At 40.6% G+C, this 25899-nt stretch overlaps 1 protein-coding gene across 8 annotated transcripts in view; it reads right to left on the bottom strand.

Annotated features, from left to right (window-relative positions):
- Positions 1-25899, bottom strand: part of LOC139754191 (uncharacterized) — a 115039-nt gene that overhangs the window by 56885 nt on the left and 32255 nt on the right. For 3 of the 8 annotated variants that reach the window (XR_011713846.1, XR_011713844.1, XR_011713847.1), the window contains one exon: positions 19992-25326. The exons of 3 other annotated variants lie outside the window; for them this stretch is intronic. The gene's annotated coding sequence lies outside the window, so the exon portion shown is untranslated. Of the gene's footprint in view, positions 1-19256; positions 19371-19991; positions 25327-25899 lie in introns of those variants that run through there. 2 more of the 8 variants (XR_011713848.1, XR_011713845.1) reach the window with 2 other exon arrangements.

Genomic DNA, 25899 nt, shown 5'->3' with positions numbered 1-25899 from the left:
TTGCAATCAAATCACCCATCACTATAACCCGGTCTCGTGCATCAAAACCACTAACACACTCATTCAGCTGCTCCCAAAACACTTGCCTCTCATGATCTTTCTTCTCATGCCCAGGTGCATATGCACTAATAATCACCCATCTCTCTCCATCAACTTTCAGTTTTACCCATATTAATCGAGAATTTACTTTCTTACATTCTATCACATACTCCCACAACTCCTGTTTCAGGAGTACTGCTACTCCTTCCCTTGCTCTTGTCCTCTCACTAACCCCTGACTTTACTCACAAGACATTCCCAAACCACTCTTCCCCTTTACCTTTGAGCTTCGTTTCACTCAGAGCCAAAACATCCAAGTTCCTTTCCTCAAACATACTACCTATCTCTCCTTTTTTCACATCTTGGTTACATCCACACACATTTAGACACCCCAGTCTGAGCCTTCGAGGAGGATATAAGGCATGTGTACGTGTAGGAAGAGAGGAAAGTGATTGGTTCTCAGTGAATGTAGGTTTGCGGCAGGGGTGTGTGATGTCTCCATGGTTGTTTAATTTGTTTATGGATGGGGTTGTTAGGGAGGTAAATGCAAGAGTTTTGGAAAGAGGGGCAAGTATGAAGTCTGTTGGGGATGAGAGAGCTTGGGAAGTGAGTCAGTTGTTGTTCGCTGATGATACAGCGCTGGTGGCTGATTCATGTGAGAAACTGCAGAAGCTGGTGACTGAGTTTGGAAAAGTGTGTGGAAGAAGAAAGTTAAGAGTAAATGTGAATAAGAGCAAGGTTATTAGGTACAGTAGGGTTGAGGGTCAAGTCAATTGGGAGGTGAGTTTGAATGGAGAAAAACTGGAGGAAGTGAAGTGTTTTAGATATCTGGGAGTGGATCTGGCAGCGGATGGAACCATGGAAGCGGAAGTGGATCATAGGGTGGGGGAGGGGGCGAAAATCCTGGGGGCCTTGAAGAATGTGTGGAAGTCGAGAACATTATCTCGGAAAGCAAAAATGGGTATGTTTGAAGGAATAGTGGTTCCAACAATGTTGTATGGTTGCGAGACGTGGGCTATGGATAGAGTTGTGCGCTGGAGGATGGATGTGCTGGAAATGAGATGTTTGAGGACAATGTGTGGTGTGAGGTGGTTTGATCGAGTGAGTAACGTAAGGGTAAGAGAGATGTGTGGAAATAAAAAGAGCGTGGTTGAGAGAGCAGAAGAGGGTGTTTTGAAGTGGTTTGGGCACATGGAGAGGATGAGTGAGGAAAGATTGACCAAGAGGATATATGTGTCGGAGGTGGAGGGAACAAGGAGAAGAGGGAGACCAAATTGGAGGTGGAAAGATAGAGTGAAAAAGATTTTGTGTGATCGGGGCCTGAACATGCAGGAGGGTGAAAGGAGGGCAAGGAATAGAGTGAATTGGAGCAATGTGGTATACCGGGGTTGACGTGCTGTCAGTGGATTGAAGCAGGGCATGTGAAGCGTCTGGGGTAAACTATGGAAAGCTGTGTAGGTATGTATATTTGCGTGTGTGGACGTATGTATATACATGTGTATGGGGGGGGGTTGGGCCATTTCTTTCGTCTGTTTCCTTGCGCTACCTCGCAAATGCGGGAGACAGCGACAAAGTATAATAAAAAATAAATAAATAAATATATATATATATATATATATATATATATATATATATATTATCCCTTGGGATAGGGGAGAGAGAATACTTCCCACATATTCCCTGCGTGTCGTAGAAGGCAACTAAAAGGGGAGGGAGCGGGGGGGTGGAAATCCTCCCATCACATTTTTTTTATTTTCCAAAAGAAGGAACAGAGAAGGGGGCCAGGTGAGGACGTTCCCTCAAAGGCCTAGTCCTCTGTTCTTAACGCTACCTCGCTAACGTGGGAAATGGCGAATAGTTTGAAAGAAAAGAAATATATATATATATATAAATATATATATATATATATTCTTTTTTTTTTTTTTGGCTTTGTCGCTGTCTCCCGCGTTTGCGAGGTAGCGCAAGGAAACAGACGAAAGAAATGGCCCAACCGAATCCCCATACACATGTATATACATACGTCCACACACGCAAATATACATACCTACACAGCTTTCCATGGTTTACCCCAGATGCTTCACATGCCCTGATTCAATCCACTGACAGCACGTCAACCCCGGTATACCACATCGATCCAATTCACTCTAATCCTTGCCCTCCTTTCACCCTCCTGCATGTTCAGGCCCCGATCACACAAAATCTATTTCACTCCATCTTTCCACCTCCAATTTGGTCTCCCACTTCTCGTTCCCTCCACCTCCGACACATATATCCTCTTGGTAAATCTTTCCTCACTCATTCTCTCCATGTGCCCAAACCACTTCAAAACACCCTCTTCTGCTCTCTCAACCACGGTCTTTTTATTTCCACACATCTCTCTTACCCTTACGTTACTTACTTGATCAAACCACCTCACACCACACATTGTCCTCAAACATCTCATTTCCAGCACATCCATTATCCTGCGCACAACTCTATCCATAGCCCACGCATCGCAACCATACAACATTGTTGGAACCACTATTCCTTCAAACATACCCATTTTTGCTCTCTGAGATAATGTTCTCGACTTCCACATATTCTTCAAGGCTCCCAGGATTTTCGCTCCCTCCCCCACCCTATGATCCACTTCCATGGTTCCATCCGCTGCCAGATCCACTCCCATATATCTAAAACACTTTACTTCCTCCAGTTTCTCTCCATTCAAACTTACCTCCCAATTGACTTCACCCTCAACCCTACTGTACCTAATAACCTTGCTCTTATTCACATTTACTCTTAACTTTCTTCTTTCACACACTTTACCAAACTCAGTAACTAGCTTCTGCAGTTTCTCACATGAATCAGCCACCAGCGCTGTATCATCAGCGAACAACAATTGACTTACTTCCAAAGCTCTCTCATCCCCAACAGACTTCATACTTGCCCCTCTTTCCAAAACTCTTGCATTCACCTCCCTAACAACCCCATCCATAAACAAATTAAACAACCATGGAGACATCACACACCCCTGCCACAAACCTACATTCACTGAGAAACAATCACTTTCCTCTCTTCCTACACGTACACATGCCTTACATCCTCGATAAAAACTTTTCACTGCTTCTAACAACTTGCCTCCCACACCATATATTCTTAATACCTTCCACAGAGCATCTCTATCAACTCTATCATATGCCTTCTCCAGATCCATAAATGCTATATACAAATCCATTTGCTTTTCTAAGTATTTCTCACATACATTCGTCAAAGCAAACACCTGATCCACACATCCTCTACCACTTCTGAAACCACACTGCTCTTCCCCAATCTGATGCTCTGTACATGCCTTCAGTATCTCAATCAATACCCTCCCATATAATTTACCAGGAATACTCAACAAACTTATACCTCTGTAATTTGAGCACTCACTCTTATCCCCTTTGCCTTTGTACAATGGCACTATGCACGCATTCCGCCAATCCTCAGGCACCTCATCATGAGTCATATATACATGAAATAACCTTACCAACCAGTCAATAATACAGTAACCCCCTTTTCTAATAAATTCAACTGCAATACCATCCAAACCTGCTTCCTTGCCGGCTTCTATCTTCCGCAAAGCTTTTACTACCTCTTCTCTGTTTACCAAATCATTTTCCCTAACCCTCTCACTTTGCACACCACCTCGACCAAAACACCCTATATCTGTCACTCTATCATCAAACACATTCAACAAACCTTCAAAATACTCACTCTATCTCCTTCTCAGATCACCACTACTTGTTATCACCTCCCCATTTGCGCCCTTCACTGAAGTTCCCATTTGCTCCCTTGTCTTACGCACTTTATTTACCTCCTTCCAGAACATCTTTTTATTCTCCCTAAAATTTAATGATACTCTCTCACCCCAACTCTCATTTGCCCTCTTTTTCTCCTCTTGCACCTTTCTCTTGACCTCCTGTCTCTTTCTTTTAATACATCTCCCACTCAATTGCATTTTTTCCCTGCAAAAATCGTCCAAATGCCTCTCTCTTCTCTTTCACTAATAATCTTACTTCTTCATCCCACCACTCACTACCCTTTCTACCCTTATATATGTATATATATATATATATATTATCCCTGGGGATAGGGGTGAAAGAATACTTCCCATGCATTCCTCGCGTGTTGTAGAAGGCGACTAGAGGGGACGGGAGCGGGGGGCCAGAAATCCTCCCATCCTTGTATTTTTAACTTTCCAAAATGGGAAACAGAAGAAGGAGTCATGCGGGGAGTGCTCATCCTCCTTGAAGGCTCAGACTGGGGTGTCTAAATGTGTGTGGATGTAACCAAGATGTGAAAAAAGGAGAGATAGGTAGTATGTTTGAGGAAAGGAACCTGGATGTTTTGGCTCTGAGTGAAACGAAGCTCAAGGGTAAAGTGGAAGAGTGGTTTGGGAATGTCTTGGGAGTAAAGTCAGGGGTTAGTGAGAGGACAAGAGCAAGGGAAGGAGTAGCAGTACTCCTGAAACAGGAGTTGTGGGAGTATGTGATAGAATGTAAGAAAGTAAATCCTCGATTAATATGGGTAAAACTGAAAGTTGATGGAGAGAGATGGGCGATTATTGGTGCATATGCACCTGGGCATGAGAAGAAAGATCATGAGAGGCAAGTGTTTTGGGAGCAGCTGAATAAGTGTGTTAGTGGTTTTGATGCACGAGACCGGGTTATAGTGATGGGTGATTTGAATGCAAAGGTGAGTAATTTGGCAGTTGAGGGAATAATTGGTATACATGGGGTGTTCAGTGTTGTAAATGGAAATGGTGAAGAGCTTGTAGATTTATGTGCTGAAAAAGGACTGGTGATTGGGAATAGCTGGTTTAAAAAGCGAGATATACATAAGTATACGTATGTAAGTAGGAGAGATGGCCAGAGAGCGTTATTGGATTACGTGTCAATTGACAGGCGCGCGAAAGAGACACTTTTGGATGTTAATGTGCTGAGAGGTGCAACTGGAGGGATGTCTGATCATTATCTTGTGGAGGCTAAGGTGAAGATTTGTATGGGTTTTCAGAAAAGAAGAGTGAATGTTGGGGTGAAGAGGGTGGTGAGAGTAATTGAGCTTGGGAAGGAGACTTGTGTGAGGAAGTACCAGGAGAGACTGAGTACAGAATGGAAAATGGTGAGAACAATGGAAGTAAGGGGAGTGGGGGAGGAATGGGATGTATTTAGGGAATCAGTGATGGATTGCGCAAAAGATGCTTGTGGCATGAGAAGAGTGGGAGGTGGGTTGATTAGAAAGGGTAGTGAGTGGTGGGATGAAGAAGTAAGATTATTAGTGAAAGAGAAGAGAGAAGCATTTGGACGATTTTTGCAGGGAAAAAATGCAATTGAGTGGGAGATGTATAAAAGAAAGAGACAGGAGGTCAAGAGAAAGGTGCAAGAGGTGAAAAAGAGGGCAAATGAGAGTTAGGGTGAGAGAGTATCATTAAATTTTAGGGAGAATAAAAAGATGTTCTGGAAGGAGGTAAATAAAGTGCGTAAGACAAGGGAGCAAATGGGAACTTCAGTGAAGGGCGCAAATGGGGAGGTGATAACAAGTAGTGGTGATGTGAGAAGGAGATGGAGTGAGTATTTTGAAGGTTTGTTGAATGTGTTTGATGATAGAGTGGCAGATATAGGGTGTTTTGGTCGAGGTGGTGTGCAAAGTGAGAGGGTTAGGGAAAATGATTTGGTAAACAGAGAAGAGGTAGTAAAAGCTTTGCGGAAGATGAAAGCCGGCAAGGCAGCAGGTTTGGATGGTATTGCAGTGGAATTTATTAAAAAAGGGGGTGACTGTATTGTTGACTGGTTGGTAAGGTTATTTAATGTATGTATGACTCATGGTGAGGTGCCTGAGGATTGGCGGAATGCGTGCATAGTGCCATTGTACAAAGGCAAAGGGGATAAGAGTGAGTGCTCAAATTACAGAGGTATAAGTTTCTTGAGTATTCCTGGTAAATTATATGGGAGGGTATTGATTGAGAGGGTGAAGGCATGTACAGAGCATCAGATTGGGGAAGAGCAGTGTGATTCCAGAAGTGGTAGAGGATGTGTGGATCAGGTGTTTGCTTTGAAGAATGTATGAGAAATACTTAGAAAAGCAAATGGATTTGTATGTAGCATTTATGGATCTGGAGAAGGCATATGATAGAGTTGATAGAGATGCTCTGTTGAAGGTATTAAGAATATATGGTGTGGGAGGCAAGTTGTTACAAGCAGTGAAAAGTTTTTATCGAGGATGTAAGGCATCTGTACGTGTAGGAAGAGAGGAAAGTGATTGGTTCTCAGTGAATGTAGGTTTGCAGCAGGGGTGTGTGATGTCTCCATGGTTGTTTAATTTGTTTATGGATGGAGTTGTTAGGGAGGTGAATGCAAGAGTTTTGGAAAGAGGGGCAAGTATGAAGTCTGTTGTGGATGAGAGAGCTTGGGAAGTGAGTCAGTTGTTGTTCGCTGATGATACAGCGCTGGTGGCTGATTCATGTGAGAAACTGAAGAAGCTGGTGACTGAGTTTGGTAAAGTGTGTGAAAGAAGAAAGTTAAGAGTAAATGTGAATAAGAGCAAGGTTATTAGGTACAGTAGGGTTGAGGGTGAAGTAAATTGGGAGGTAAGTTTGAATGGAGAAAACTGGAGGAAGGAAAGTGTTTTAGATACCTGGGAGTGGATCTGGCAGCGGATGGAACCATGGAAGCGGAAGTGAATCATAGGGTTGGGGAGGGGGCGAAAATCCTGGGAGCCTTGAAGAATGTGTGGAAGTCGAGAACATTATCTCGGAAAGCAAAAATGGGCATGTTTGAAGGAATAGTGGTTCCAACAATGTTGTATGGTTGCGAGGCGTGGGCTATGGATAGAGTTGTGCGCAGGAGGGTGGATGTGCTGGAAATGAAACGTTTGAGGACAATGTGTGGTGTGAGGTGGTTTGATCGAGTAAGTAATGTAAGGGTAAGAGAGATGTGTGGAAATAAAAAGATTGTGGTTGAGAGAGCAGAAGAGGGTGTTTTGAAATGGTTTGGGCACATGGAGAGAATGAGTGAGGAAAGATTGACCAAGAGGATATATGTGTCAGAGGTGGAGGGAACGAGGAGAAGTGGGAGACCAAATTGGATGTGGAAAGATGGAGTGAAAAAGATTTTGTGTGATCGGGGCCTGAACATGCAGGAGGGTGAAAGGCGTGCAAGGAATAGAGTGAATTGGATCGATGTGGTATACCGGGGTTGACGTGCTGTCAGTGGATTGAATGAGGGCATGTGAACCGTCTGGGATAAACCATGGAAAGTTGTGTGGGGCCTGGATGTGGAAAGGGAGCTGTGGTTTCGGGCATTATTGCGTGGCAGCTAGAGACTGAGTGTGAACGAATGGGGCCTTTGTTGTCTTTTCCTAGTGCTACCTCGCACACAGGAGGGGGGAGGGGGATGGTATTCCATGTGTGGCGAGGTGGCGATGGGAGTGAATGGGGGCAGACAGTGTGAATTGTGTGCATGGGTATATATGTATGTGTCTGTGTATGTATATATATGTGTACATTGAGATGTATAGGTATGTATATTTGCGTGTGTGGACGTGTGTGTGTGTGTATACATTGTGTATGGGGGTGGGTTGGGCCATTTCTTTCGTCTGTTCCCTTGCACTCCCTCGCAAACGCGGGAGACAGCGACAAAGCAAAATAAAATAAATATAAAATATAAATATATATATATATATATATATATATATATATATATATATATATATATATATATATATATATATATATTTTTTTTTTTATACTTTGTCGCTGTCTCCCGCGTTTGCGAGGTAGCGCAAGGAAACAGACGAAAGAAATGGCCCAACCCCCCCCCCCCATACACATGTACATACACACGTCCACACACCCAAATATACATACCTACACAGCTTTCCATGGTTTACCCCAGACGCCTCACATGCCTTGATTCAATCCACTGACAGCACGTCAACCCCTGTATACCACATCGCTCCAATTCACTCTATTCCTTGCCCTCCCTTTATATATATATATATATATATATATATATATATATATATATATATATATATATTTTTTTTTTTTTTTTTTTATACTTTGTCGCTGTCTCCCGCGTTTGCGAGGTAGCGCAAGGAAACAGACGAAAGAAATGGCCCAACCCCCCCCATACACATGTACATACACACGTCCACACACGGAAATATACATACCTACACAGCTTTCCATGGTTTACCCCGGACGCTTCACATGCCTTGATTCAATCCACTGACAGCACGTCAACCCCTGTATACCACATCGCTCCAATTCACTCTATTCCTTGCCCTCCTTTCACCCTCCTGCATGTTCAGGCCCCGATCACACAAAATCCTTTTCACTCCATCTTTCCACCTCCAATTTGGTCTCCCTCTTCTCCTCGTTCCCTCCACCTCCGACACATATATCCTCTTGGTCAATCTTTCCTCACTCATTCTCTCCATGTGCCCAAACCATTTCAAAACACCCTCTTCTGCTCTCTCAACCACGCTCTTTTTATTTCCACACATCTCTCTTACCCTTACGTTACTTACTCGATCAAACCACCTCACACCACACATTGTCCTCAAACATCTCATTTCCAGCACATCCATCCTCCTGCGCACAACTCTATCCATAGCCCACGCCTCGCAACCATACAACATTGTTGGAACTACTATTCCTTCAAACATACCCATTTTTGCTTTCCGGGATAATGTTCTCGACTTCCACACATTTTTCAAGGCTCCCAAAATTTTCGCCCCCTCCCCCACCCTATGATCCACTTCCGCTTCCATGGTTCCATCCGCTGACAGATCCACTCCCAGATATCTAAAACACTTCACTTCCTCCAGTTTTTCACCATTCAAACTCACCTCCCAATTGACTTCACCCTCAACCCTACTGTACCTAATAACCTTGCTCTTATTCACATTTACTCTTAACTTTCTTCTTCCACACACTTTACCAAACTCCGTCACCAGCTTCTGCAGTTTCTCACATGAATCCGCCACCAGCGCTGTATCATCAGCGAACAACAACTGACTCACTTCCCAAGCTCTCTCATCCCCAACAGACTTCATACTTGCCCCTCTTTCCAAGACTCTTGCATTTACCTCCCTAACAACCCCATCCATAAACAAATTAAACAACCATAGAGACATCACACACCCCTGCCGCAAACCTACATTCACTGAGAACCAATCACTTTCCTCTCTTCCTACACGTACACATGCCTTACATCCTCGATAAAAACTTTTCACTGCTTCTAACAACTTGCCTCCCACACCATATATTCTTAATACCTTCCACAGAGCATCTCTATCAACTCTATCATATGCCTTCTCCAGATCCATAAATGCTACATACAAATCCATTTGCTTTTCTAAGTATTTCTCACATACATTCTTCAAAGCAAACACCTGATCCACACATCCTCTACCACTTCTGAAACCACACTGCTCTTCCCCAATCTGATGCTCTGTACATGCCTTCACCCTCTCAATCAATACCCTCCCATATAATTTACCAGGAATACTCAACAAACTTATACCTCTGTAATTTGAGCACTCACTCTTATCCCCTTTGCCTTTGTACAATGGCACTATGCACGCATTCCGCCAATCCTCAGGCACCTCACCATGAGTCATTTAATGTATATATATATATATATATATATATATATATATATATTTTATTTATATATTTTGCTTTGTTGCTGTCTCCCGCGTTAGCGAGGTAGCGCAAGGAAACAGACGAAAGAATGGCCCAACCCGCCCACATAGACAGGTATATACATACACATCCACACATGCAAATATACATACCTATACATCTCAATGTACACATATATATATACACACAAAGACATATACATATATACACATGTATATAATTCATCCTGTCTGCATTTATTTGTTCCCATCGCCACCTCGCCACACTTGGAATAACAACCCCCTCCCCCCCTCATGTGTGCGAGGTAGCGCTAGGAAAAGACACCAAAGGCCCCATTCGTTCACACTCAGTCTCTAGCTGTCATGTATTAATGCACCGAAATCACAGCTCCCTTTCCACATCCAGGCCCCACACAACTTTCCATGGTTTACCTCAGACGCTTCACATGCCCTGGTTCAATCCATTGACAGCACGTCGACCCCGGTATACCACATCGTTCCAATTCACTCTATTCCTTGCACGCCTTTCACCCTCTTGCATGTTCAGGCCCCGATCACTCAAAATCTTTTTCACTCCATCTTTCCACATCCAATTTGGTCTCCCACTTCTCCTCGTTCCCTCCACCTCTGACATATATATTCTCTTGGTCAATCTTTCCTCACTCACTCTCTCCATGTGACCAAACCATTTCAAAACACCCTCTTCTGCTCTCTCAACCACACTCTTTTTATTTCCACACATCTCTCTTACCCTTACATTACTTACTCGATCAAACCACCTCACACAACACATTGTTCTCAAACATCTCATTTCCAGCACATCCACCCTCCTGAGCACAACTGTATCTATAGCCCATGACTCGCAACCATACAACATTGTTGGTACCACTATTCCTTGAAACATACCCATTTTTGCTTTCTGAAATAATGTTCTCGACTTCCAAACATTCTTCAAGGCTCCCAGAATTTTCACCCCCTCCCCCACCCTATGATTCACTTCCGCTTCCATGGTTCCATCCACTGCCAGATCCACTCCAAGATATCTAAAACACTTTACTTCCTCCAGTTTTTCTCCATTCAAACTTACCTCCCAATTGACTTGACCCTCAACCCTACTGTACCTAATCACCTTGCTCTTATTCACATTTACTCTTAACTTTCTTCTTTCACACACTTTACCAAACTCAGTCACCAGCTTCTGCAGTTTCTTACATGAATCAGCCATCAGCGCTGTATCATCAGCGAACAACCACTGACTCACTTCCCAAGATCTCTCATCCACAACAGACTGCATTCTTGCCCCTCTTTCCAAAATTCTTGCATTCACCTCCCTAACAATCCCATCCATACACAAATTAAACAACCATGGAGACATCACACACCCCTGCCGCAAACCTACATTCACTGAGAACCAATCACTTTCCTCTCTTCGTACACGTACACATGCCTTACATTCTTGATAAAAACTTTTCACTGCTTCTAACAACTTTCCTCCCACACCATATATTCTTAAAACCTTCCACAGAGCATCTCTATCAACTCTATCATATGCCTTCTCCAGATCCATAAATGCTACATACAAATCCATTTGCTTTTCTAAGTATTTCTCACATACATTCTTCAAAGGAAACACCTGATCCACACATCCTCTACCACTTCTGAAAAAACACTGCTCTTCCCCAATCTGATGCTCTGTACATGCCTTCAGCCTCTCAATCAATACCCTCCCATATAATTTACCAGGAATACTCAACAAACTTATACCTCTGTAATTTGAGCACTCACTCTTATCCCCTTTGCCGTTGTACAATGGCACTATGCAAGCATTCTGCCAATCTTCAGGCACCTCACCATGAGTCATACATACATTAAATAACCTTACCAACCAGTCAACAATACAGTCACCCCCTTTTTTAATAAATTCCACTGCAATACCATCCAAACCTGCTGCCTTGCCGGCTTTCATCTTCCGCAAAGCTTTTACTACCTCTTCTCTGTTTACCAAATCATTTTCCCTAACCCTCTCACTTTGCACACCACCTCGACCAAAACACCCTATATCTGCCACTCTATCATCAAACACATTCAACAAACCTTCAAAATACTCACTCCATCTCCTTCTCACATCACCACTACTTGTCATCACCTCCCCATTAGCCCCCTTCACTGAAGTTCCCATTTGCTCCCTTGTCTTACGCATTTTATTTACCTCCTTCCAAAACATCTTTTTCTTCTCCCTGAAATTTAATGATACTCTCTCACCCCAACTCTCATTTGCCCTCTTTTTCACCTCTTGCACCTTTCTCTTGACCTCCTGCCTTTTTCTTTTATACCTCTCCCACTCATTGCATTTTTTTCCCTGCAAAAATCGTCCAAATCCCTCTCTCTTCTCTTTCACTAATAATCTTACTTCTTCATCCCACCATTCACTACCTTTTCTAATCAACCCACCTCCCACTCTTCTCATGCCACAAGCATCTTGTGCGCAAGCCATCACTGCTTCCCTAAATACATCCCATTCCTCCCCACTCCCCTTACCTCCTTTGTTCTTACCTTTTTCCATTCTGTACTCAGTCTCTCCTGTTACTTCCTCACACAAGTCTCCTTGTTTTTCATATATATATATATATATATATATATATATATATATATATATATATATATATATATATATTTTTTTGCTTTGTCGCTGTCTCCCGCGTTTGAGAGGTAGCGCAAGGAAACAGACGAAAGAAATAGCCCAACCCACCCCCATACACATGTATATACATACGTCCACACACGCAAATATACATACCTACAGAGCTTTCCATGGTTTACCCCAGACGCTTCACATGCCTTGATTCAATCCACTGACAGCACGTCAACCCCGGTATACCACATCGCTCCAATTCACTCTATTTCTTGCCCTCCTTTCACCCTCCTGCATGTTCAGGCCCCGATCACACAAAATCTTTTTCACTCCATCTTTCCACCTCCAATTTGGTCTCCCTCTTCTCCTCGTTCCCTCCACCTCCGACACATATATCCTCTTGGTCAATCTTTCCTCACTCATTCTCTACATGTGCCCAAACCATTTCAAAACATCCTCTTCTGCTCTCTCAACCACGCTCTTTTTATTTCCACACATCTCTCTTACCCTTACGTTACTTACCCGATCAAACCACCTCACACCACACATTGTCCTCAAACATCTCATTTCCAGCACATCCATCCTCCTGCGCACAACTCTATCCATAGTCCACGCCTCGCAACCATACAACATTGTTGGAACCACTATTCCTTCAAACATGCCCATTTTTGCTTTCCGAGATAATGTTCTCGACTTCCACACATTCTTCAAGGCTCCCAGAATTTTCGCCCCCTCCCCCACCCTATGATCCACTTCCGCTTCCATGGTTCCATCCGCTGCCAGATCCACTCCCAGATATCTAAAACACTTCACTTCCTCCAGTTTTTCTCCATTCAAACTCACCTCCCAATTGACTTGACCCTCAACCCTACTGTACCTAATAACCTTGCTCTTATTCACATTTACTCTTAACTTTCTTCTTTCACACACTTTACCAAACTCAGTCATCAGCTTCTGCAGTTTCTCACATGAATCAGCCATCAGCGCTGTATCATCAGCGAACAACAACTGACTCACTTCCCAAGCTCTCTCATCCCCAACAGACTTCATACTTGCCCCTCTTTCCAAAACTCTTGCATTCACCTCCCTAACAACCCCATCCATAAACAAATTAAACAACCTTGGAGACATCACACACCCCTGCCGCAAACCTACATTCACTGAGAACCAATCACTTTCCTCTCTTCCTACACGTACACATGCCTTACATCCTCGATAAAAACTTTTCACTGCTACCAAATTGCCTCCCACACCATATATTCTTAATACCTTCCACAGAGCATCTCTATCAACTCTAACATATGCCTTCTCCAGATCCATAAATGCTACATACAAATCCATTTGCTTTTCTAAGTATTTCTCACATACATTCTTCAAAGCAAACACCTGATCCACACATCCTCTACCACTTCTGAAAAAACACTGCTCTTCCCCAATCTGATGCTCTGTACATGCCTTCAGCCTCTCAATCAATACCCTCCCATATAATTTACCAGGAATACCCAACAAACTTATACCTCTGTAATTTGAGCACTCACTCTTATCCCCTTTGCCTTTGTACAATGGCACTATGCACGCATTCCGCCAATCCTCAGGCACCTCACCATGAGTCATACATACATTAAATAGCCTTACCAACCAGTCAACAATACAGTCACCCCCTTTTTTAATAAATTCCACTGCAATACCATCCAAACCTGCTGCCTTGCCGGCTTTCATCTTCCGCAAAGCTTTTACTACCTCTTCTCTGTTTACCAAATCATTTTCCCTAACCCTCTCACTTTGCACACCACCTCGACCAAAACACCCTATATCTGCCACTCTATCATCAAACACATTCAACAAACCTTCAAAATACTCACTCCATCTCCTTCTCACATCACCACTTCTTGTTATCACCTCCCCATTTGCGCCCTTCACTGAAGTTCCCATTTGCTCCCTTGTCTTACGCACTTTATTTACCTCCTTCCAGAACATCTTTTTATTCTCCCTAAAATTTAATGATACTCTCTCACCCCAACTCTCATTTGCCCTTTTTTTTCACCTCTTGCACCTTTCTCTTGACCTCCTGTCTCTTTCTTTTATACGTCTCCCACTCAATTGCATTTTTTCCCTGCAAAAATCGTCCAAATGCCTCTCTCTTCTCTTTCACTAATACTCTTACTTCTTCATCCCACCACTCACTACCCTTTCTAATCAACCCACCTCCCACTCTTCTCATGCCACAAGCATCTCTTGTGCAATCCATCACTGATTCCCTAAATACATCCCATTCCTCCCCGACTCCCCTTACTTCCATTGTTCTCACCTTTTTCCATTCTGTACTCAGTCTTTCCTGGTACTTCCTCACACAAGTCTCCTTCCCAAGCTCACTTACTCTCACCACCCTCTTCACCCCAACATTCACTCTTCTTTTCTGAAAACCCATACAAATCTTCACCTTAGCCTCCACATATATATATGTTGGTGTATGTATATATATGTATACATTGAAATGTATAGGTATGTATATGTGCGTGCACAAGTGTTTATGCATATACATGTGTATGTGGGTGGGCTGGGCCATTCTTTTGTCGTTTCCTTGCGCTTCCTCGCTAAAGCCGGAGACAGCTACTAAGTGGCCCAACCCACCCACGTACACATGTATATACATACACGTTCACACACACACATATGCATACCTATACATTTCAACATATACATATATATACACAAACAGACATATACTTATATACACATGTACATCATTCATACTTGCTGCCTTTATTCATTCCCATCACCACCCCGCGCTAGGAAAAGACAACAAAGGCCACATTCGTTGACACTCAGTTTACCCCAGACACTTCACATGCCCTGGTTCAATCCATTGACAGCATGTCCACCCCGGTATACCACATCATTCCAATCTACTCAATTCCTTGCACGCCTTTCACCCTCCTGCATGTTCAGGCCCCAATCGCTCAAAATCTTTTTCACTCCATCCTTCCACCTACAATTTGGTCTCTCACTTCTCCTCGTTCCCTCCACCTCTGACACATATATCCTCTTTGTCAATCTTTCCTTGCTCATTCTCTCAATGTGACCAACCCATTTCAATACATCCTCTTCTGCTCTCTCAACCACACTCTTTTTATTACCACACATCTCTCTTACCCTTTCATTAATTACTCGATCAAACCATCTCCCACCACATATTGTCCTCAAACATCTCATTTCCAACACATCCACCCTCCTCCGCACAACCCTATCTATAGCCCACACCTCCCAACCATACAACATTGTTGAAGCCACTACTCCTTCAAACATACCCATTTTTGCTTTCAGAGATACTGTTCTCACCTTTCACTTATTGTTCAACGCTCCCAGAACTTTCGCCCCCTCCCTCACCCTGTGACTCACTTCCACTTCCATGGTCCCATCTGCTGCCAAATCCACTCCCAGATATCTAAAACACTTCACTTCCTCCAGTTTTCTTCATTCAAACTTACCTCCCAATTGACTTGTCCCTCAACCCTACTGTACCTAATAACCTTGCTCTTATTCACATTTACTCTCAGCTTTCTTCTTTCACACACCTTACCAAACTCAGTCACCAGCTTCTGCAGTTTCTCACATGAATTACCCACCAGCACTGTATCATTAGCGAACAAGAAATGACTCACTTCGCAAGCCCTCTCATGCATAACAGACTGCATACTTGCCTCTTTCTCCAAAAGCCTTGCATTCACCTCCATAACAACCCAATCCATAAACAAATTAAACAATCATGGAGCCATCACGTAAACCTGCCGCAAACCAACATTCACTGGGAACCAATCACTTTCTTCCTTCCTACTCGTACACATGCCTTACATCCTCGATAAAAACTTTTCACTGCTTCTAGGAACTTGCCTCCCACACCATATACTCTTAATACCTTCCACAGAGCATCTCAGTCAACTCTATCATATGCCTCCCCCAGGTCCATAAATGCTACATACAAATCTATTTGTTTTTCTAAGTGTTTCTTATATGCATTCTTCAAAGCAAACACCTGATCCACACATCCTCTACCACTACTGAAACCACACTGCTCTTCCCCAGTCTGATGCTCTGTAATGCCTTCACCCCCTCGATCAATATCCTCTTATATAATTTCCCAGGAATACTCAACAAATTTATACCTCTGTAATTTGAACACTCACCTTTATGTTTTTGCCTTTGTACAATGGCACTATGCATGCATTCTGCCAATCCTGAGGCACTTCAAAATGAGCCATACATACACTGAATATCCTCACCAACCAGTCAACAACCCATTCAACCCCTTTTTTTAATAAATTTCACTGCAATACCATCCAGACCCACCGCCTTGTTGGCTTTCATCTTCCGCAAAGCTTTCATTACCTATTCTCTGTTCAACAAACCGTTCTTCCTGACCCTCTCACTTTACACACCACCTCGAAAAAACACCCTATATCTGCCAATCTGTCATCTAACACATTCAACAAACCCTCAAAATACTCACTCCATCTCCTTCTCACATCACCACTACTTGTTATTACCTCTGCATTAGCCCCCTTCACTGATGTTCCCATTTGTTCTTTTGTCTTATGCACTTTATTTACCTCCTTCGAATACATCTTTTTATTCTCCCTAAAATTTAATGATACTCTCACCCCAACTCTCATTTGCCCTCTTTTTCACCTCTTACACCTTTCTCTTGAACTCCTGCCTCTTTCTTTTATACATTTCCCAGTCATTTGCACTATTTCCCTGAAAAACTCATCCAAACGCCTCTCTTCTCTTTCGCTGATAATCTTACTTCTTCATCCCACCACTCACTACCCTTTCTAATCTGCCCACCTCCCATGCTTCTCATGCCACAAGCATCTTTTGCGCAAGCCATCACTGCTTCCCTAAATACATCCCATTCCTCCCCCAGTCCCCTTACTTCCTTTGCTCTCACCTTTTTCCATTTAGCTCTCAGTCTCTCCTGGTACTTCCTCACACAAGTCTCCTTCCCAAACTTATTTTCACTACTCTCTTCACCTCAACATTTTCTCTTCTTTTCTGAAAACTTCTACAAATCTTCACCTTCGCCTCCACAAGATAATGATCAGACATCCCTCCAGTTGCACCTCTCAGCACATTAACATCCAAAAGTCTCTCTTTCACGCACCTATCAATTAACACATAATCCAATAATGCTCTCTGGCCATCTCTCCTACTTTCATGTGTATATCTCTTTTTAAACCAGGTATTCCCAACCACCAATCCTTTTTCACACAAATCTACCTGCTCTTCACCATTTCCATTTACAACACTGAACACCCCATGTACACCAATTATTCCCTCAACTGCCACATTACTCACCTTTGCATTCAAATCACCCATCACTACAACCTGGTCTCATGCATCAAAACTGCTAACACATTAATTCAGCTGCTCCCAAAACACTTGCCTCTCATGATCTTTATTCTCATGCCCAGGTGCATAGGCACCAATAATCACCCATCTCTCTCCATCCACTTTCAGTTTTATCTATATCAATCTAGAGTTTACTTTCATACACTCTATCACATACTCCCACAACTCCTGTTTCAGGAGTAGTGCTACTCCTTCCTTTGCTCTTGTCCTCTCACCAACCCCTGACTTTACTCCCAAAACATCCTTTCCTCAAACATACTACCTATCTCTTCTTTTTTCTTATCTTGGTTACATCCATACACATTTAGACATCCCAATCTGAGCCTTCAAGGAGGATGAGCACTCCCCATGGGACTCCTTCTTCTGTTTCCACTTTTAGAAAGTTAAAATACAAGGAGGGGAGGGTTTCTAGACCCCCACTACCGTCCCCTTTAGTCGCCTTCTACGACACGTGGGGAATGCGTGGGGAGTATTCTTTCTCCCCTATCCCTAGGAATATATTCACTAGCTGGTGTTATTAGACTCTGCTTGAGGTACAAAAGAGAAAAGTCACTTTTGGTGTGGTTGTATCTATGAAGGTACAGCTTTGTCAACAAATTTCTCACACCAAAGAAGTCTACATTTCTCTGTTACTGGAAGTAGCACAGTCTTGGGCTGCAGGAGCCTTTAGAAATTCCTGGGGAATATCAAGGCTGTCATAGGTATTGGTTCTGAGGCAGTAATCTTATAATTAAACAAAACATATCATAACATTAGGATGGCAGCACCAGGAACAGCGATAATGTCTGCATTCACTCACATACACTCTCTAGCTGCCATATGTAATGCACACCAACCACAGCCCCCTATTTACAATTATGACCCACAGAACATTCTGTGTTTTCCCCTAGATGCTTCACATGCATTGGTGTAATATACTGACCACACGTCACCCACTGTATAGCATATTACTTTAATTCACTGTATCTTGTGTGTGCCTTACATCCTCCTGCATGTTTAAGCTCTGTGTATTCAAAACCTTCTTATCCCCTCCACCCCTCACTCATTCAAACCTTTTAAGTACACCCTCTTCAGCTTTCTCAACCATACTGTTCTAAACATAATGGTAATGATATAAGAAAGAAACTGTAGTTTAAGTAAATTGGCTAAGACCCAAATCTAGAACACATGATATTTTCAAATGAAGATGAAACGGCTCACCTTGAGGAGCTAAATAATCGATCAGGATTGTGAAAAATAGTAAATGCAGTTTAATATGAAAAAATGCAGGGTACTGAGCATGGAGAAGTCAAAAACATTATCAAATGCCAACTCAATGGAATTAACAATAAATTCTTTTTAATATGAAATGGGGTTTCAAACAAATGGTTAGTGAGAACTCAAAACAAGAACACAGGGTAGAACTGCTTGTAACATAGAAAAGAAAGTATTTGTCTTTGTACCTAAAAGTGCTCATAAAAAAGTCTGCAAGTCATCCTTCAGCTTTAATATATTTAGCAAGATTTCACCTGGATCATGCTGAAGAAATCTGGTCATAGAAATGTCAAATGGATACAGTTTTTCCTTGTGAGTATGCAAAGAAGTATGGGAACATCAGCAGCAACCATCAGAATTTTTCTTCTCTGAGGACAGATTAACAAAATCAAATTCATATTCTGTTAATAGGAATACTATGGGAAATTGTTCAAATGGGTGAAGGGTTTGAACAGAAATAATAGGAAACTGAAACAAGATATTCTAGAGAGGACTAACTGCAGTGTTAATTCAGAAATTTTAGAATAAAAATGATATCAGGAAATACTGCGGTGGTTTAGATAAATAGTTTTACATGATAGGAATAAGATGCTAAGCATCATTAACAGCATAAAGACTGAGAAATATCAACAATAAGTGGGACAAATACATTTAAGTAATACCAACTGGGTTTGTATATGTGAGGCCTTGAATGAGCCAAAAGACACACAACAGTGTGTTTTTTGTCATAGCAAAATATGGCAGTCGGAATCTCATGCAACCTACTTATGAAGAAAGAATTTAGCTGTTTTTCATTTTGAGATTCATACTGGAGAGAAGTGATTCTACTTGCATAAATGAAATATGTAATGGAGAACAGGACAACCAACACTGAAGTAATATTAAACAAACATCATGAAAAATATAAACCTGAAATACAAGAATTGCTTGAAAGCAGAAAATTTTAATGCCAGAATGTGATGTTAACACAATGTGGGATAGCTGACAAGTTTCTGTCAAAATAAATAACCTTTATTTGCATTAAGAACAAGTTTTACATTACAGCATCTATGTTATCACCAAAATATATATGCAGTTCCACACAAAATAAACCCTGTTAAATAAACCTAGCTCTTTCTCCAATGGCTTTACACAATACAGGCAAAACTTCCAAAATTTGAATGTCAAAATATTAAAGGTCTTTAAAATCTAAGTTCAAAATAACCTCATGTGTATCTTACATGTTTTTCTACGTCAGTTTGGGTCCATGTTCACCTTTAGTTCAGAACAGCAAATATTTTCGACAGATTATGATATAAGTATCATATTTCTAAAAGAGATTTTGAACATAGTTCTATTAAGCAGGTTCTTGCCAAACATATGAATTGATAATTATCTTAATTTTTCAGAAATTAATTAGACTCCCATGGTGTTGCGGTTAGCATTCCTGAACATGATACACTCATGGGCAGCCCAGGGTAGAGCGCATAGGTTCAACTCCTGGTTGCAGTCAACCCAGCTGTTCATTCATCCCTAAGGGCTCTTCGATAAAATGGGTATCAGACTCAGGCTAGGGTATATGTACAGTGTTAATGGGATGGCCTTGATTAGAACAGCTGCCCGTGCTGTCTCAGCTAACATAAAAATAAAAGGTGAAATATACAGAGGTTTCATTTATGATTGATTGTCAATGATGGTGTCTACATCATTAAATACATTCAAACCATAATCAATAAAATAATAGTCTTCTTCGTACACATTTGACATTTCCCACGTTAGCGAGTTAGCATTAAAAACAGAAGACTGAGCCTTAGAGGGAATATCCTCTCTTGGCCTCCTTCTCTGCTCCTTCTTTTGGAAAATTAATAATGAGAGGGGAGGATTTCCAGCCTCCCGCTCCCTCCTCTTTCAGTCGTTTTCTATGAAACGCAGGGAATATGTGGGAAGTATTCTCTCAACCCAATCCCCAGGGATGAAAATAATACAGTATATTGCATTTTTGTATATTTATCCACACAATTCTTTTCAGAATGTTTTTACCTTACGACTGAATTAGTAATCATCTTCAGATCTAGAAAAATGTAAATGAAAAAAGCTAATGCAGATCAGAATAACACAATATATGCCATCAACACTGCCAAAGTTGCATTCAAATGAATTAATAAAGGCATGTTTAATACATGGTAAGAATTGTCAAAGAAAAAAAATATTTCACAACTAGTGTTCTTACTAGATTTGTCTCACAAACATGGAAATAGAACTTTAATATCAAAATAGTATGGTAGTAATGAAAATTTCTCTCATCAATTGAAAGAATATCAAATGGAAATAATAAATCAAAAAAGGAGCAAGTAATATAGTCCTGAACTTATTCGAAGAAAAACAAAAGATACCTGTGGTTGGAAAACATTGATAAAAAATATCTTACCAATGCACTCCTATTTTTGGTTGGTTTTTCTTACATTTTTTCTACATATGAAAATTATTATTACTTCATCTATTAAATATAGACATTCTGAAGAGAGTATTGTAGAAAAAATATGAAAAACATCATATCAATCTATTCATTACATCTTAAAATGTTTTGAAGTTAACACCATCACGAATGATTTGTAGAAGGCTATATCTTTTTCACCTATAATTTTCTGAAAATGTACATACTTGTTAATTCATGCATTATATAAAAACCTTGAAAGGAACTGTGTTTGCAAATATTTATGAAAAAGTTCATTGCATCATTCTATTGACCTTATGTTGAATATTTTGAACCAAAGGGTTGCAGGAGCTAGGTATGAATTCCAATTTGGTAGGCAAAACCCCAAAAATAGTCTAATGCAGATTACACCATCAAAACTAATAAATTTGTGTTCAGGTGAGCTAGTAGAACAATGATTCATATAAAATATGAGAAGATTTATTGTCAAAGAAAAAAATATTTTGCACTGATGCTTACACCGGATCGGTCTTCCGACCATGGAAATACATCTCATATATTGAAATACTTCTTTCTTTCTTACCATTCACCATTTCCTACATTAGCAAGGTAGTGTTAAGAACAGAGGACTGGGCCTTTGAGGGAATATCCTCACCTGGCCCCCATCTCTGTTCCTTCTTTTGGAAAAAAAAATACTATAGTAAAAAAATCAATTCTCTCTTATGAAATGAAAGAACATTGTATAAGAATAATAAAACAACAAAGAAGCAAGTGGTACTGTACTTAACTTACCAAGAGAGGAAAAAAATCGTACTGGTATTGTATTTGTAAAGGTACCTCACCATTATACAACCATTTCCTTCAGCAATTTTTCCTTGTATTTATCCAAATATGCGCAAGATTATCAATTCAGTAAAGTAAGAACCTGCTGAAGACAATGATGTAGAAAAATATTTGAAGAATATAATACACCACATGATTTTACTGATCATAAGTTAAATGTTATGAAAAGATCACCATCTCTAATGATCAGTAAGATACACCTCCATCTAGTTCACCTATTTTCTCTTACAATTTTCCAAATATATAGACAAATATCAATTTGTGCATTAGGTAAGAGCTTACTGAAGAAAACTATGTACACATACTACATGAAAAATACAATGTCAAATAATGTTGCCAACTAGATGTTGAATGTTTTGAACCAAAGAAGTTCCATCTCCTTGATTTGACTAAACCCCCAAAATAGCCAAAATAAACCAGAATATCATGGTGTATACCATCAAAATTGCCTGATCTGTGTTCATTTTTGAAATGATATAAGAAAAGATTCACAAGCAGTTTACCCTAGTGCTCTCATTAGATGGTTTTACAAGCATTTGTTTCTGAGTACAGAGATGATGTTTTGGTCTCTAAAGTCCAAATTTTCCCAAAATTTGAACATTTCCAGGTCCCAAATTTTGAAAGTTTATTTGTATATATCATGTATGCAAAACGCTGGTAAATCAATTGAGCACCATATTACCATCACAATCATTTCAGATACTGTATAGGAATTGCCTTCCTCAAATATGAGTCAGCATATAAAATAAACACAAAGAATTTTACATAAAAACCATTTTACCTCTTTAAATAGAGAATTGTTGCAACTGGCATAGTGTTCCCCTAAACACATCATATATACTTTCAAGGTATACACAGTAAATTTCATTCTCTCTTCACCAGTTCACTGTTTGAAAAATCAAAGGTTAGTTCAATTTTATCTTCAGACAAAGATTAACTTCAAAACCCTCAGAACTCTTCCTTAACAATGTCAATGTCCTCCACTTCAGCCTTTATGGAGAACTCAGGACCAAATCTGACTAATTCTGGACGAAGGTCTGGTGTACATATTATGGATTCTGCACCATTACCAAACTCCTGTTTTACTCCATCAGGGCCACTAAACTTCTTTATTATTGAGTGAAACATCAAATAATCCTTAGATGTTTGGTGGCAGCATGTCTTCTTGTCACAATGACAACTGTGGAGGCAGGATGTGTGGTGTTTTTGACTAGCCTTGTAGCAGCAGGATTGACCTGGGTGGACAGTAGTGAACAACTTCTCATCTTCATGAAGTTTCATGTGCTGCACTAAACTAGTCTTCCGTGAGAAGGTCTTTTGACAATGTGAACACTCATATGGCTTCTCTCCTGTATGAACAGTCATATGTCTTACTAAATTACTCCTCAAGGAGAAGGTCTTTTGGCAGTGTGAACATTCATATGGCTTCTCTCCTGTATGAATAGTTGTGTGCCTTAATAAATCACTCCTCTGTGAAAAATTCTTCTGGCATTGTGAACATTCATATGGCTTCTCTCCTGTATGTGTTGTCATGTGCTTCACTAAATTACTCTTCTGTGAGAAGTTCTTTTGGCATTGTGAACATTCAAATGGTTTCTCTCCTGTGTGAATGATTGTGTGCCGCAATAAATCACTCCTACGGGAGAAAGTGTTTTGGCACAGTGAACACTCAAATCGTTTATTTCCTGTGTATACCTTACTGGACCTGTCAGGGTTACAATGTTGGATGAAGCTTTTCTGGTACTCTGAACACTTGAAGGATTTCTCATCTTTGTCTGTCAGTGTATCTCTTTTTATGAGGGAATTCTTTAGAAATGTTTTATTGTATATAGAATGTGTCAATTGTTTGCCCTCCATAATGCAATCTTGTGAAATAACAATACTGAAGCCCAGAATGAAGTTCATGACAACCTCAGATGTGGACCAGAAGTAGGGTGAATAACCCTAGCTGGTGTACTGTGTGGTATATATACACCACACCATGAAGTGTGAGTGAAGTACTAAGCTTGACCCACCCTGACCCAACTGACCTAGGGTCAACTGTAATGAGATTAACAACTCACGAAACATGCATAGTAGAAAAGTCAGCAATTTCTGGTCTTGCATTCACTCCCCACCTAAGATCATAAGAGGACCAGTCCCCTCCTCTCACTTTCAGAGTGACGTACTACATCCTCTAACCTTGTTCAAAATGCTAACATGGCAGTTACTCTGGATTACAATCAGTAGTCCTCTCAATATATGTTCCCAATATTATATGGAAAATTTCTCGAGTCTCTCTGAATTCACTTCCCACTTGACTGTCTTCTTTTTCACACTACATATCTTCTGCTTATATATGTTCCCAACCAATGTCGACAATTAGTAGCTGTATTTTTTAAAAAAGTTAATTCCATCATCAATAATTGGGCATTCTTAACAAATACATAATACTAAAATCACATTTAAAACTGGGATAACTATTTACATCTCAAGAACTCTCAATGCATGATTTGCCTGTTTAGAATTCATGCTATGCCTTCTGACATAATGCTATCTTGGCACTGGGAGTGATTACTGAATAATATATGCTTATCAATTCTCATAATTTGACTGCCAAACAATAGGATAATTTGTGACAAAATATACAAACTGCAAAATACATCTCTGTACCATAGGATCATGTCACGAAAAATGTAGCTGGTAATAACAATAATGATGAATATCAAGAAAAGTTTGATTGTACTGGATATCAAATGTGGTCTTTCTCATTATTAGCAAAATATTTCTTCATATCGTATTACCCCTTTCTTATTGTAAATCTTTCACTTCTATGCTATTGTGCCATAAACATTCTTATTGTTAATGATGCTCTTTACCTGATTCTACTGTTTTCATTACTCTAGTCATTATGTCTTTTCTTTCTTTTCTGAGCCTACTTCTTTTCTTGTAGTTGGTTATCTAGTGTTGTACATCGTTGCTGTAAGGTTCTCCATAATGCTACAATAGCTATACTTTACTCTTGTGGCAGCATGTCATTCAGGAGAGCCTGAGGTCCCATGTCAAGTTCTTGTGCTCAAAACAGAGAGCTGCCAGTGAAAGAAAAGCAAACATTAGTGTTAAATGTTCTGCATAACACAGAGGAGACCCTTTGTATCTAGGGTACATCATGTAAAAATAAAACTCTTGTATGAAATTTCAACAATTCATGAGATGATGCCATCAATATTAAGCACTGATGATACAGACTTGATCTTTGATATATAATGATAATGTCATACACAGCTGAGATCCTTCTTTTCAGTCCTACACATACGTTAAACACTATGGACCAGAGTCCTATAAATGTATATGTGCTGATGTTTCCTGCCCCCATTTTAATCTCCAGAAGCATCCATGAGTCATAAGTACATGCCATACATCATCAACAGTATTAATTCACCCTCAGAAATTTCATAATTATCAATTACCCTACAAATACAATGAAGGAAGAATACATTATGCAGCTTCTGCAAGAATGAAACCTCTGCACCTGGCAGCTATAAGTATAAATATCCAGTAATAAGAAAAGAAATAAGATGCAATTTCGTCAGAAGGTTCTGACAGAGAGGGATACAGTGATGATGATAGTAATATTTTTCATGCATCTGTGCCATTTCCTG

This window comes from Panulirus ornatus, chromosome 16 (genome assembly GCF_036320965.1).
Source record: "Panulirus ornatus isolate Po-2019 chromosome 16, ASM3632096v1, whole genome shotgun sequence".
Classification (NCBI taxonomy): Eukaryota; Metazoa; Arthropoda; class Malacostraca; order Decapoda; family Palinuridae; genus Panulirus; species Panulirus ornatus.
Note: the sequence above shows the minus strand (reverse complement) of the source record. Positions and strands in the feature narration are given on the sequence as shown.